Raw genomic sequence first — 15,362 nt, 5'->3', positions numbered from 1 at the left:
GTGTCTGTTCTTTGAATTCTCCCTGAAATTGCTTGTAACATCTTACTGTTTCCCTCACCAGTTGATTTCATTGAATAAAAGTTTTGACACTTGTTTCTGTTTTACTTGTGAGTATGACTTTATCAGTCTCTTTTTTTAAAAAAAACGTCATATCCTGGGGACTTCCCTGGTGGTCCCCTTCACCATCCAGTGCTTCGATCCCTGGTTGGGGCGCTTAAGATCCCACATGCCTTTGTGACTAAAAAATCCAAAACAGAACAGAAACAATATTGTTAACAAACTCAATAAAGACTTTAAAAAAAATTATCCTCTAACAAATGTAAAACATAAATGTGACTGGTTGACTTTTTATTTGTTTAAGCCACAAACAGTATTAATACTGTAAGATGATTTGCATATGTACAATTGTTTAACTTTTATTGAAATAGTTTTGCAGTGTTGTGTAGCTTCAGGTGTTCAGCAGACTGATTTGCTGATGTCCATGTATTTATTCTTTTTCTGATTGTTTCCCATTATAGGTTATTCCAGAATATTGAGTAGAGTTCCCTGTGCTGTACAAGTATGTCCTTGTTAGCTATTTTATATACAGTAGGCATTTACATGTGGTCAGTGAACCAAGCTTTCTTTGCACTCCGCAGATAAAGGGTCTCAGGGAGACGGTCACTTACTTGATTTGTAAATGATCACATTCTTCCCAGAGGTTTGTGTTTTGTGAATAAGGTCGTTTCTATCGTTTGTTTTCCATTGCACATATAAATGATATCATACGGTATTTGTCTTTCTCTGAGTTCCTTCAATTAGTACGATCATCTCTGGGTCCACCCATGTTGCTGTAAATAGCACGTCTTTACATCTCTTGTTAAACAGGAGACCGCGGGAAACATGCCATTAAATACATTTATTCATTTAGAACCTTGTCAAAGAGGTGGTGAGTTCATATATTATGCAGAGGCATTTAAAATGACTTGTTTACAAAATCCTCTTTGCAGAATAATTGGCCTGCAGTCCACATTCAGAATCTCAGTCAGATAAGGATAGGTATTTATTGTAAAGAATACCTATTTCTCTGTAACCCGAGTCAATACTCTTTAATTGGTGATGTACTCACTGTTCTGTTTAAAAGTCAGAAACAAAAGGATTCCTCCTTCAGTACGTTTTCATCAGCATTCTAGAAATTCTAGTCAATGAGTAATGCCACTTAATGTTTACATATGAGTCCCATGATATAAAAACTCTCAGAAGTGTCTCTGAACCGTGTCTATTTCTCTGCGTAATGCCACTTAATGTTTACATATGAGTCCCATGATATAAAAACTCTCAGAAGTGTCTCTGAACCGTGTCTATTTCTCAGCTTCCGAAGGATGTCTTCACTGCATACTGAATTCTGAAGTGTTAATTGCTCAGTCGTGTCTGACTCTTTTTGGCCCCATGGACTGTAGCCCACCCGGCTCCTCTGTCCATGGGATTCTCCAGGCAATACTGGAGTGGGTTACCATTCCCTTCTCCAAGAAATCTTCCCGACCCAGGGGTTGAATCCGGGTCTTCTGCATCGGCAGGCGGATTCCTTACTACTGAGCCGTCCGGGAAGCCCAAGAGTGCTCCTTGTTTACCCCCCTTTAAGTCTTAATGTCTTGAGGAGATTAACTGAGGCACGATTAGGTTTGTAACTTGTGAGGTTAGTGCTGGGGCTGACGGTTAAAGGTTAACATTCAGGACAGCACTCCAGAAAACGCCATCATTCCCCACACTTAACCGTGAGCCACAGGGAAATACATAGAAATTTTTGGTAATTAAACTATCAAGGATGTCTGACATTGCAACACCATTGTCCAGGTGCAGAACTGACTCGTACGGGTCTCGCCTGGATGCAGCCAGCCCTGTATTTTTTTCACCGTGGGCCTATGCTGTTTAAGGCAGCCCACAGAACACACTCTTGCCTTATTAGCTGCACCATCCTTTAAAGATAAAAAAAAAAAAAATTTTTTTTTTTTTTAATCTGGACCATTTTTCGAAGTATGTTGAATTTGTCACAATGTTGTTTCTGTTTTACGCTCTGCGTTTTTGACCACGAAGCTTGTGGGATCCTAGTTCCCCAGCCAGGAATCAAACCCTCACCTCCTGGGTTGCAAGGCAGAGTCTTAACCGCTGGACCGCCGGGGAAGTCCCTGAATCATCCATTTTTATGTAAGGAGAATATTTTCCTTACACAAGTTTGAGATGCCCACTAATGGAGAAAATACGAAGCCTGTCGAATGTCAGCTCTTATCTCCTCTGACGGCTCCCTCCTGACTGCGGTCTTCAGGATTCTCGAGTTAACCTCCGGGAAGCTGTGAAATGTCCGTCTTGAGTGCTCGCTCTTGGGAAACACTTACCAGGCCCCCGGGTGATGAACTGTTTGTTCTCTGCTGATCCCCTTACTAACACGCAGTCATGTTGGCGAGGCAAGCTGTTGACGGGTCCAAGACTGGTGACAGCATCCCTGCGGGGTTCCTACATGTCATCTATTGCTAGGCCCACGGTCCCCTGAGAAGAGCACCAGCTGGTTGTTACCTAGTCTCTCAGATGTGTCCGACTCTTTTTGCGACCCCGCCATGGACTGTAGCCCGCCAGGCTCCTCTGTCCGTGAGGTTTCCCCGGCAAGAATACTGGGTGTGGGTTTGCCATTGCCTTCTCCGGGGAGATCTTCCCAAGCCAAGGATCAAACTTGTGTCTCCTTGTTACTCCTAGGGCAGGTTTTTAACCTCGTTCTCAAGGACTGGGATCTGAGGTTTTTCTCATCCATCTTTCTGTAACAGTACTGTTTTTTTTTTTGTCTTTTTATTTATTTTGTAAACTTATTTTGAACTGGAGGCTAATAGCTTGACAATGCTGTGTTGGTTTCTGCTGGGCAGCACAGTGAATCAGCTACATGAATACATATAGGTATATCCCCTCCCTCTTAAGCTTCCCTCAGCCCCCATCCCCCTCTAGCTCATCACCGAGCACGGAGCTGAGGTCCCTGTGCTATCCGGCGTCTTCCCCACTAGCTCGCTATCTTACACACGTGGGTAGTGTTTGTGTGTCACTGCTGTTTGACTTCTCTAATTTTGGTTCCTCGATTCCTCGTCTGCAAACTGCAGTTTGTCCATATGACTGTCCTGACCACCGCCCCCCCCCTCCCGCCTCACACCATCCAGCGAGAACTTGGCTCCTGGGGTTTGGGGATGAAGGGAACTCAGCCTTGAGCCTGTTGGCTGCAGCGTCCCCAGAGTGCTGCTGAAGGTGTCGGAGACGAGCCGCTTGGGTCTGGTGAGAGTCCCTGTGGATTCACGGGCCACCCACTCTCCTCCTGTTAGCTGTGGACTCACACCTTCCTTTCTCTGCCCAGAACTCCTTGGGAGCAGTAGCTCAAAGTATATCCCAGAAGTTTGCGGGCTAGATAACTCACAGCACCTGACAGGTTTTGTTTCCTAGCGGTGGAAGACCAGATGGACGTGATCTGACCCCCGAGCAATGTGGAATTTAATATGAGGGATATAGTTAAGGACCCATAGACATGTACGATTGCAAATTGCTATTCATGCTGTGAGGCAGAAGAACAGTGTCTTGGGGGGAACAGTGGTGGGGTGGGCACGTCCTTTAAATTGATGCCTGTAGGGTCAATGAGACGGCCTTAACATCGAAGCAATATATGAGATTTGAGTCAGGAGGCAGTGGAAGTTAACTTGGTCAGTTTCTTAAGAACTTACTGAGCAGAGACATGAATGCGTCTTTTGTTGCCTGACTGGAGTGTCTCAGTATTCACTTAACAAATTGCCAGCCACAGGTGTTAGTTTCTGCCAGAATCCCCTGGTCAATAAATGTGTTAAAAAGCGAAACAGAGATCGACCATACATAACCCAGCATTTCCACTTTGGGGTGAGTGCTTGAGAGAGATGAGAAAGTTTGTCCACACAGAAACTTGCACATGGATGTTCACTGCAGTGCCATTCGTAATAGTCAAGAGGAGGAAACCCCAGGAGCCATCCACAGAGGAGGGCTTGATGGGAGCTAGCTCTGCGATAAGGTCCGAGATTCCAGTGTTATTCGTACCTTTTAACCAACAGCCAAACCCATTCCTCTAATTGGCTCACATTAAAAGGAGCTTCCTGTTATGTGGAGCAAGTTCCGTCATTTGCACAAGGGACGGCTAGAGATCTCCACCAGGGGTTGAAGTCTGCAAGATGAATTGATAAACCCAGTCCATTTTCTGATGTTAAATGCGTGCATTTTTAAATGTCACTGGGACTTCCCTGGTGGTCCAGTGGCTGAGACTCCATGTTCCCAGTGCAGGGGGACCCAGGTTCGATCCCTGATCTGGGAACTAGAGCCCAGATGCCACAACTAAAGAGCATCCGTTGCTGGATGCCACAACAAAGACCCTGCCTGCTGCAGCTAACGCCCAGTGCAGCCAAATAAATACATGTTGATTAAATAAGGAAGTCTCACTCAGCTACATGGCAACAAGTGTCGGTGAAAGGAACCAACATCAGGGACAAAGTAAAAAGGAGGGATTCAAATCACTTCATGGTTTGTATTCCAATTGCAGTGATCCAGGGGTCCTGTGATGGTGTGTCGAGGTGAGCCAAAGCCTGGCTTAGGAAATGCAGAGCTCTAGGAGCATCTGGGTGCTAACAGATGAGAAGGTGTCCGGTGAAGACAGGTCAGAAGGAAGGGATTGCAGCGTCATAATGCTGAAAGTCTCGGGACTTCCCTGGTGGTCCAGTGGTTCAGAATCTGCCTTGCAGTTCAGGAGACATGGGTTCCATCCCTGTTTGGGCAACTAAGGTCCCACGCACCACGGGACAAGCAAGCCCATGCACCCCAACCAGAGAGTCCATGCACTGCAGAAACAAGATCGCACGTGACCCAGTGAAGACGCTGTGTGCTGCAACTAAGACCCGACACAGCCAAAGAAAAACATAACAAAAAAGCGAAAGTCCACCTCGAAAGACTGCCAGGAGACCAAAGACCAGCTGGACGGACAGGTGGACACGCAGTCTGGGTACCTGTGCTGGGACAGGAAGAGCTCTGGGGGCCAACGACAGACTGGATATGATGGGGAAGGGCTTCACGCCACGAGGGGAGACAATGCTTGAGAAAACTTGACCGATCAGGGGAGCAAAGACACGGGGCCCTCCCTCCAGGGGGAAAGCGAGCCTGGGGAGAATCTCCTGTCTCTTGTAGTTTTCTGTGGACTGAATGGTTCAAAGTGAGTAGAAAGAGAAGCAGGTGCTTTTTTAACCCCAGATGGTACAGAGTTGTGCAAGGGAAGCTTACCTTGATGCTAAACGGAAGGAGGACGCCTGGCCTGTGGACAGGATTGAAATGTCTCTTTCCAAAGTTGAGGCTGCAGACAGAAAGGGAGGACTTGACAACAGGCTGACACAAGGGAGGGCAAGCAGAGAGAAAAGGATCCTGAAGAGGTTGGCATTTCCCCCGGAAAGTGCATCTAATCCTGCAAATCCAGCACAGCCCACTCACTAAAGGTCTCTCAGCTCACCGCGCCAGATGTCTGTTTACAGCCTGCCCAGGACGCAGCCACCGGCTTGTATGAGTCCAGCCCCCGACAAGCACTCCTGAGCCTGCATCTCACTCCCTGCACTGAACCAGGCAGGTTCCCACGCTGTTCAAGGCCCTGACAAACACTCCTGAGCCCACATCATGCTCCATGCACTGAAGCAGGCTGGGTTCTGCCCTAGTTCAAGTCCACAACAAACACTCCAGAGCCTGCATCTCACTCCCCGCACTGAACCATGCTGGTTCCTGCCCTGTTCAAGATTCCGACAAACACTCCTGAGCCCACATCATGCTCCCTGCACTGAACCAGGCTGGGTCCTGCTTTTGTTCAAGCCCCTGACAAACACTCCTGAGCCCGCATCTCTCTGCCTGCACTGAACCACGCTGGTTCCTGCCCTGTTCAATCCCCCGACAAACACTCCTGCGCCCACATGATGCTCCCCACACTGAGCCAGGCTGCGTTCTACCCTAGTTCAACTCCCTGACAAACACTCCTGAGCCTGCATCTCACCCCCCGCACTGAACCAGGCTGGTTCCTGCCCTGTTCAAGCCCCTGACAAACACTCCTGAGCCCACATCACGCTCTCCACACTGAGCCAGGCTGCGTTCTACCCTAGTTCAACTCCCTGACAAACACTCCTGAGCCTGCATCTCACCCCCCGCACTGAACCAGGCTGGTTCCTGCCCTGTTCAAGCCCCTGACAAACACTCCTGAGCCCACATCATGCGCCCCACACTGAGCCAGGCTGTGTTCTACCCTAGTTCAACTCCCTGACAAACATTCCTGAGCCCGCAACTCGGTCCCTGCACTGAAACAGGCTGGTTCCCAACCTGTTGAAGCCCCCCGACAAACACTTCTGAGCTCACATCTCTCTGTCTCACTGCACTGAACCAGGCTGGATCCTGCCCTGTTGAAGCCCCCAACAAACACTCCTGAGCCCGCATCTTGGTCCCTACACTGACGGAGGCTGGTTCCTGCCCTGTTCAAGATCCGACAGACACTCCTGAGCCTGCATCTCTCTTCCTAACTGAACCAGGCTGGGACCTGCCCTTGTTCAAGCCCCCAACAAACACTCTTCAGCCTGCATCTCTCTCCCTGCACTGAACCATGCTGGTTCCCGCCCAATTCAAGCCCTTGACAAACATTCCTGAGCCCCCATCTCTCTCCAGGACAGACCCACACTGGTTCCATCCCTTGAGCCTGCATCTCTCTCCCTGCACTGAACCACGCTGATGCCTGCCCTGGTCAAGCCCCCGACAAACACTCCTGAGCCCACATCTCGGTCCCTGCACTGAACCCGGCCAGATTCTGCCTGTTCAAACCCCCGACAAACACTCCTGAGCCTGCATCTCTCTCCCTGCACTGAACCACGCTGGTCCCTGCCCGGTTCAAGCCCCTGACAAATACTCCTGAACCCGCATCTCACTCCCAGCACTGAACCAGGCTGTTTCCTGCCCTGTTCAATCCTCTGACAGACACTCCTGAGCCCGCATCTCACTCCCTGAACTGAACCAGGATGGGTTCTGCCCTAGTTCAAGTCTCCGAAAAACACTCCTGAGCTCACTTCTTGCCTGCACTGATGCAGGCTGTGTCCTCTCCTTGTTCAAGCTCTGGACAAACACTCATGAGCCTGCATCTCCCTCCCTGACTGAACCAGGCTGGGTGCCGCCCTTATTGAAGCCCCAGACAAAGACTCCTGAGCCAACGTGAGGCTCCCTGCACTGACCCAGCCTGGTTCCAGCCCTGTTCAAGCCCCTGACAAACACTCCTGAGTCTCATCGCTCCCTTTCCCTGCACTGACCCAGGCTGGTTCCTTCGCTTGAGCCTGCATCTCTCTTCCTGCACTGCACCACACTGGGTCCCCCGCTGTTGAAGCCCCCGACAAACACTCCTGAGCCGACATCATGCTCCTTGCACTGACCCAGGCTGGGTCCTGCCCTTGTTCAAGCCCCCGTCAAACACTCCTGAGCCCACATCAGGAACCTTGCACTGACCAAGGCTGGTTCCCGTCTGTTCAAACCCCAGACAAATATCCTAGGACGACATCTCTCTCTCCCTGAACTGAGCACGCTGGTTCCCGCCCCATTCAAGCCCCCGACGAACACTCCCGAGCCTGCATCTCTCTCCCTGCACTGAACCACGCCAGTTTCCGCCCTGTTCAAGCCCCCGACAAACACTCCTGAACCCGTATCTTGCTCCGTGCACAGAGACAGGCTGGTTCCTGCCCTGTTCAAGCCCCCGACTAACACTCCTCAACACACATCTCGCTCCCTGCACTAACCCAGACTATTCCCGCCCTGTTCAACCACCCTACAAACACTCCTGAGCGCGCATCATACTGCCGGCACTGAACTAGGCTCAATTCTGCCCTCGTTCATGCGCCCGACTAACACTCCCGAACACACATCTAGCTCCCTGCATTGAACTAGGATGGGCCCTCCTCTTGTTCAAGCCCCAGAAAAATACTCCTGAACCTGCATATCTCTCACCGCACCGAACCAGGGTGGTTCCTGCCCTGTTCAAGCCCTCGACAAACACTCCTGAGACCATATCATGCTCCCTGCCCCTACCCAGGCTGAGTCTTGCCCTAGTTCTATCCCCCGACAAATACTCCTGAGCCCACATCCTGCTTCCCGCACTGAACCAGGCTGGGTTCTGCCCCAGTTCATGCCTCCGACAAACACTCCTGAAAACACATCTCTCTCCCTGCCATGAACTAGGCTGGTTCCCGCCCTATACAAGCCCCTGACAAACATTCCTGAGTCTCATCTCTCCCTTTCCCTGTATTGACCCAGGTTAGTTCCTTCGCTTGAGCCTGCATCTCTCTTCCTGCACTGCACCACACTGGTTCCCCCGCTGTTGAAGCCCCCGACAAACACTCCTGAGCCGACATCATGCTCCTTGCACTGACCCAGGCTGGGTCCTGCCCTTGTTCAAGCCCCCGTCAAACACTCCTGAGCCCACATCAGGTTCCTTGCACTGACCCAGGCTGGTTCCCGTCCTGTTCAAACGCCAGACAAACATCCTAGGACGACATCTGTCTCTCCCTGCGCTAAACACGCCGGTTCCCGCCCCGTTCAAGCCCCCGACGAACACTCCTGAACCCACATATCGCTCCCTGCACTGAATCAGGTTGGGTCCTTCCCTTTAGCCTGCATCTGACTCCCCGCACTGACCTAGGCTGGTTCCTTCTCTTTAGCCTTCATCTCACTCCCCGTGCTGAACCAGGCTAGTTCCTGCCCTGGTCAAGCCCCCGACAAACACTCCTGAGCACACATCATGCTCGCCGCGCTGAACCAGGCTGGTTTCCTCCCTGCTCAAGCCCCCGACAAACACTCCTGAGCCCGCATCGCTCTCCCTGCACTGAACTCCGCTGGTTCCTTCCCTTGAGCCTGCATCCCACTCCCTGCACTGAACCTGGCTGGGTCCTGCCCTTGTTGAAACCCCCGACAAACATTCCTGAGGCCACATCTTGCTCCCTGCCCTGAACTAGGCTGGTTCCCGCCCTATTCAAGCCCCCAACAAACACTCCTGAGCCTTCATCTCTCTCCCTGCACTGACCCAGCCTGGGTCCTGCCCTTGTTCAGTCCCCCAGCAAACACTCCTGAGCCCACATCTTACTTCCTGAACTGAACCACGCTGGTTCCTGCCCTGTTGAAGCCCCCGACAAACACTCCTGAGCCTTTATCTCACTCTCTCTCACTCTCCCTGCACTGAACCACGCTGGTTTCTGCCCTCTTCAAACCCCTTAGAAACACTCCTGAGCCCAGATCATGCTCCTCACACTGAACCTGGCTGGTTCCCGCCCTGTTCAAGCCCCGGACAAAGACTCCTGAAACCTCATCTCGATCCCTGCACTGAAGCTGGCTGGTTCCTGCTCTTTTTCAAGCCCCCAGCAAACACTCCTCAGCCTGCATCTCACTCTCTGCACTGAACCAGGCTGGTTCCCTCCCTGTTCAAGCCCCCGACAAACACGCCTGAGCCTGCATCTCTCTCTCTCTCTCCCTGCGCTGAACACGCTGGTTCCCGCCCCGTTCAAGCCTCCGACGAAACTCTTGAACCCACATCTCGCTCCCTGCACTGAACCAGGCTGGGTCCTTCCCTTTAACCTGCATCTGACTCCCCTCACTGACCTAGGCTGGTTCCTTCTCTTTAGCCTTCATCTCACTCGCCGTGCTGAACCAGGCTCGTTCCTGTCCTGGTCAAGCCCCCGACAAACACTCCTGAACACATATCATGCTCCCCGCACTGAACGTGGCTGGGTCCTGCCCTTGTTCAAACCCCCGACAAACATTCCTGAGGCCACATCTTCCTCCCTGCACTGACCTAGGCTGGTTCCCGCCCTTTTCAAGCCCCCGACAAACACTCCTGAGCACAGATCTCTGCCTGCATTGAACCAGCCTGGGTCCTGCTCTTATTCAAGCCCCCAGCAAACACTCTTGAGCCTGCGTCTCACTCCCTGGACTGAACCAGGCTGTTTCCTGCCCTGTTCAAGCCCCCGACAAACACTTCTGAACCGGCATCTCGGTCCCTGCACTGAACCTCGCTGGTTCCTGCCCTGTTCAATCCCCGACAAATGCTCCTGAGCCCACATCATGCTCCCCACACTGAGCCATCTGCGTTCTACCCTAGTTCAAGTCCCTGACAAACACTCCTGAGCCTGCCTCTCTCTCCCTGCACTGAACCACGCTGGTTCCCCCTCTGTTCAAGACCCCGACTAACACTCCTGAGCTCACATCTCTCTCCAGGACAGACCCAGAATGGTTCCATCCCTTGAGCCTGCATCTCACTCCCCGCATTGAACCAGGCTGGTTGTTGCCCTTGTTCAAGTCCCCGACAAACACTGCTGAACCCGCATCATGATCCCCGCACTGAACTAGGTTGGGTCCTGCCCTAGTTCATGTCCCCAACAAACACTGCCGAGCCCACATCTCGGTCCCTTCATTGAACCTGGCCAGTTTCTGCCCTGTTCAAACCCCCGACAAAGACTCCTGAGCCTGTGTCTCTCTCTCTCGCCCTGCACTGAACCACGCTGATTTTTGTCCTGGTCAAGCCCCCGACAAACACTCCTAAGCCCATATCTCACTCCCCGCATTGAACCAGGCTGCTTGTTGCCCGTGTTCAACTTCCCGACAAACACTATTGAACCCGCATCCTGATCCCCGCACTGAACTAGGTTGGGTCCTGCCCTAGTTCATGTCCGTGACAAACACTCCTGAGCCCACATCTCGGTCCCTGCACTGAACCTGGCCGGTTTCTGCCCTGTTCAAACCACCGACAAACACTCCTGAGCCTGCATCACTCTCCCTGCACTGAACCACACTGATTCCTGCCCTGGTCAAGCCCCCAACAAACACTCCTGAGCCCACATCTCTCTCCCTGCACTGAACCAGGCTGGTTCCCGCCCTCTTCCAGCCCCCGACAAATACTCCTGAACCTGCGTCTCACTCCCTGCACCGAAGCAGAGTGGGTCCTGCCTTTGTTCAATTCCCCAGCAAACAGTCCTGAGTCCACATCTCCCTCCCTAAACTGAACGAGGCCGGGTCCTACCCTTGTTCAAGCCGGTGTCAAACACTGCTGAACCCACATCTCGCTCCCTGCACTGACCCAGACTGGTTCCTGGCCAACCACCCAACAAACACTCCTGAGCGCGCATCACACTCCCCGCACTGAACCAGGCTCGGTTCTGCCCTAGTTCAAGCATCCGACTAACACTCCTGACCCACATTTAGCTCGCTGCATTGAACAAGGATGGGTCCTCCCCTTCTTCAAGCCCCCGAAAAACACTCCTGAGCGCACATCATGCTCCCCGCACTTAACCAGGCTGGTTCCTTCCCTGTTCAAGTCCCCGACAAACACTCCTGAGTCTCATCTCTCTCTCTCCCTGCAATGAACCACGCTGGTTCTCGCCCTGTTCAAGCCCCCGACAAACACTCCTGAGCCCTGAACCACCCTTGTTCTCGCCCTGTTCAAGCCCCCGACAAACACTCCTGAGCCCTCATCTCTCTCCCTGCACTGAACTACGCTGGTTCCTTCCCTTGAGCCTGTATCTCACTCCCTGCACTGAACCTGGCTGGGTCGTGCCCTTGTTCAAACCCCCGACAATCATTCCTGAGGCCACATCTTGCTCCCTGCACTGTGCTAGGCTGGTTCCCGCCCTTTTCCAGCCCCCGACAAACACTCCTGAGCCCACATCTCTGCCTGCATTGAACCAGCCTGGGTCCTGCTCTTGTTCAAGCCCCCAGCAAACACTCCTGAGACGGCATCTCTCTCTCCCCCTGCATTGAACGAGGCTGCTTCCCACCCTGTTGAAGCCCCTGACAAACATTCCTGAGTCTCATCGCTCTCTTTCCCTGCACTACCCAGGCTGGTTCCTTCGCTTGAGCCTATATCTCTCTTCCTGCACTGGAACACTCTGGTTCCCCCACTGTTGAACCCCCCTACAAACACTCCTGAGCCCACATCATGCTCTCCGCACTGAACCAGGCTGGGTTCTCCCATAGATCAAGTCCCCGACAAACACTCCTGAGACTTCATCTCTCTCCCTGCACTGACCCAGGCTGGGTCGTGCCCTTGTTCCGTCCCCCAGCAAACGCTCCTGAGCCTGCCTCACTCTCTCCCTGCACTGAACCACGCCAGTTTCCGCCCTTTTCAAGGCCCCGACAAACACTCCTGAACCCGTATCTCGCCCCGTGCATGGACCCAGGCTGGTTCTTGCCCTGTTCAAACCCCCGAAAAACACTCCTGAACCCATACCATGCTGCCCGCACTGAAGCAGGCTGGGTCCTCCCCTGTTCAAGCACCCAAGAAACACTCCTGAGCCCGCATCTCCCTCCCTGCATAGAACCAGGCTGGTTTCCGCCCTGTTCAAGCCCCCAGCAAACACTTCTGAGCCTGCATTTCTCTACCTGCACTGAACCCAGCTGGGTCTTGCCCTTGTTCAACCCCCACCAAAGACTCCTGAACCCGCATCTCTCTTCTTGCACTGAACCAGGCTGGTTCCTACCCTGTTCCAGCCCCCGACAAACACTTCTGAGCCACATCATTCTCCCCGCACTGAAGCAGGCTGGGTTCTGCCCTAGTTCAAGTCCCTGACAAATACTTCTGAACCGGCATCTCGGTCCCTGCACTGAACCACGCTGGTTCCTGCCCTGTTCAATTCCCGACAAACACTCCTGAGCCCACATCATGCTCCCCACACTGAGCCAGGCTGCGTTCTACCCTAGTTCAAGTCCCCAACAAACACTCCTGAACCCATATCTCTCTCCCTGCACTGAGGCACGCTGGGTCCGGCCCTTGTTCAATCCCCCAGCAAGCACTCCTGAGCCAACATCATACTTCCTGAACTGAACGACGCTGGTTCCTGCCCTGTGCAAGCCCCGGACAAAGACTCCTGAGCCCACATCATGCCCCTCACACTGAACCTGGCTGGTTCCCGCCCTGTTCAAGCCCCAGACCAATACTCCTGAACCCTCATCTCGCTACGTGCACTGAACCTGGCTGGTTCCTGCTCTTTTTCAAGACCCTAGGAAACACTCCTCATCCTGAGTCTCACGCTCTGCACCGAACCAGACTGGGTCCCGACCTGTTCAAGTACCCGACAAATATTCCTGAGCCCAAAAAATGTTCCCCGCACTAAACGAGGCTGGTTTCTGCCCTAGTTCAAGCCCCTGACGAACACTCCTGAGCCCACATCGCTCTCCCTGCACTGAATCAGGCTGGGTCCTGCCCTTGTTCAATACCCCAGCAAATGCTCCTGAGCCTGCCTCCCTATCTCCCTGCACTGAACCACGCCAGTTTCCGCCCTTTTCAAGCCCCCGACAAACACTCCTGAACCCGTATCTCGCTCCGTGCACGGACCCAGGCTGGTTCCTGCCCTGTTCAATCCCCGACAAACACTCCTGAGCCCAAATCATTCTCCCCACACTGAGCCAGGCTGCGTTCTACCCTAGTTCAAGTCCCCAACAAACACTCCTGAGCCTTCATCTCTCTCCCTGCACTGACTCAGGCTGGGTCCTGCCCTTGTTCAGTCCCCCAGCAAACGCTCCTGAGCCTGCATCCATCTCTCCCTGCACTGAACCACGCCAGTTTCCGCCCTTTTCAAGTCCCCGACAAACACTCATGAACCCGTATCTCGCTCCGTGCACAGACCCAGGCTGGTTCCGGCCCTGTTCAAGGCGCCGACAAGCAATCCGGAGCCTGCATCTATCTCTCTCTCCCTGCACAGAACCACGCTGGTCCCTGCCCTGTTGAAGCCCCCAACAAACACTCCTGAACCCGCGTCTCACTCCCCTACTGAACCAGGCTGTTTCCTGCCCTGTTCAAGCCACCGACAAACACTCCTGAGCCTGCATCTCAGTCCCTGTACTGAACCAGGCTGGGTTTGCCCTAGTTCAAGTCGCCGACAAACACTCCTGAGCTCCCTTCGTGCCAGCACAGATGCAGACTGTGTCCTCTCCTTGTTCAAGCCCTGGACAAACACTCCTGAGCCTGCATCTCACTCCCTGTACTGAACCAGCCAGGGTTCTGCCCTAGTTCAAGTCCCTGACAAACACTCCTGAGCTCACTTCATGCCAGCACTGAGGTAGGCTGTGTCCTCTCCTTGTTCAAGCCCTGGACAAACACTCCTGAGCCTGCATCTCGCTCCCTGACTGAACCAGGCTGGGTCCCGCCCTTATTGAAGCCCAGACATAGACTCCTGAGCCCACATGAGGCTCCCTGCACTGACCCAGCCTGGTTCCAGCCCTGTTCAAGCCCCCGATAAACACTCCTGAACCTGCCTGTCGCTTCCTGCACTGAACTAGACTGGGTCCCACCCTTGTTCAAGCCCCCAGCAAACACTCCTGAGCCCACATCTCTCTGTCTGCACTGATCCAGGCTGTTTTCTGCCCCGTTCAAGCCTCTGACATACACTCCTGAGCCCACATCATGCTCTCCGCACTGAACCTGGCTGGGTTCTGCCCTAGTTCAAGTCCCCGACAAACACTTCTGAGGCTTCATCTCTATCCCTGCACTGACCCAGGCTGGGTCCTGCCCTTGTTCCGTCCCCCAGCAAACGCTCCTGAGCCTGCATCACTATCTCCCTGCACTGAACCACGCCAGTTCCCACCCTTTTCAAGCCCCGGACAAACACTCCTGAACCGGTATCTCGCTCCATGCATGGACCCAACTGGTTCCTGCCCCGTTCAAGCCCCCTACAAACACTCCTGAACCCACAGCATTATGCCCGCACTGAAGCAGGCTGGTTCCTCCCCTTGTTCAAGCCCCCAAGAAACACTCCTGAGCCCGCATCTCTCTCTGCACTGAACCAGGCTGGTTCCCGCCTTGTTGAAGCCCCCAGCAAACACATCTGAGCCTGCATCTCTCTACCTGCACTGAACCCAGCCGGGTCCTGACCTTGTTCAACCCCCGCCAAACACTCCTGAACCCGCATCTCTCTCTTTGCACTGAACCAGGCTGTTTCCTATCCTGTTCAAGCCCCCGACAAACACTTGAGTCCACACCACGCTCCCCGCACTGAAGCAGGCTGGGTTCTGCCCTAGTTCAAGTCCCCAACAAACACTTCTGAACCGGCCTCTCGGTCCCTGCACCGAACTACGCTTGTTCCTGCCCTGTTCAATCCCCGACAAACCCTCCTGAGCACACATCATGCTCCGCACACTGAGCCAGGCTGCGTTCTACCCTAGTTCATGTCCCCGACAAACACTCCTGAGCCCACATCTCGGTCCCTGCACTGAACCTGGTCAGTTTCTGCCCTGTTCAAACCCCCGACAAACACTCCGGAGCCCGCATCTCACTCCCTGTACTGAAACAGGCTGGGTTC

At 53.3% G+C, this 15,362-nt stretch overlaps 1 long non-coding RNA gene across 1 annotated transcript in view; it reads right to left on the bottom strand.

The window, feature by feature from the left end:
* Positions 1 to 101: 101 nt before the first annotated feature.
* Positions 102 to 15,362, bottom strand: part of LOC148773209 (uncharacterized) — a 29,250-nt gene continuing 13,989 nt past the window's right edge. The window contains exons 2-3 of the long non-coding RNA XR_016036954.1: positions 5,299 to 5,368; positions 102 to 238 (exon numbers count right to left, since the gene is read on the bottom strand). This is a non-coding gene — a long non-coding RNA (uncharacterized LOC148773209). The remainder of the gene's footprint in view (positions 239 to 5,298; positions 5,369 to 15,362) is intronic.

The sequence above is a fragment of the Moschus berezovskii genome, chromosome X (assembly GCF_049115385.1).
Source record: "Moschus berezovskii isolate FMDL1 chromosome X, NW_MosBer_1.0, whole genome shotgun sequence".
In the NCBI taxonomy this organism is placed as follows: domain Eukaryota; kingdom Metazoa; phylum Chordata; class Mammalia; order Artiodactyla; family Moschidae; genus Moschus; species Moschus berezovskii.
The sequence above is the reverse complement of the archived record's forward strand: the minus strand, read 5'-3'. Positions and strand labels throughout refer to the sequence as shown.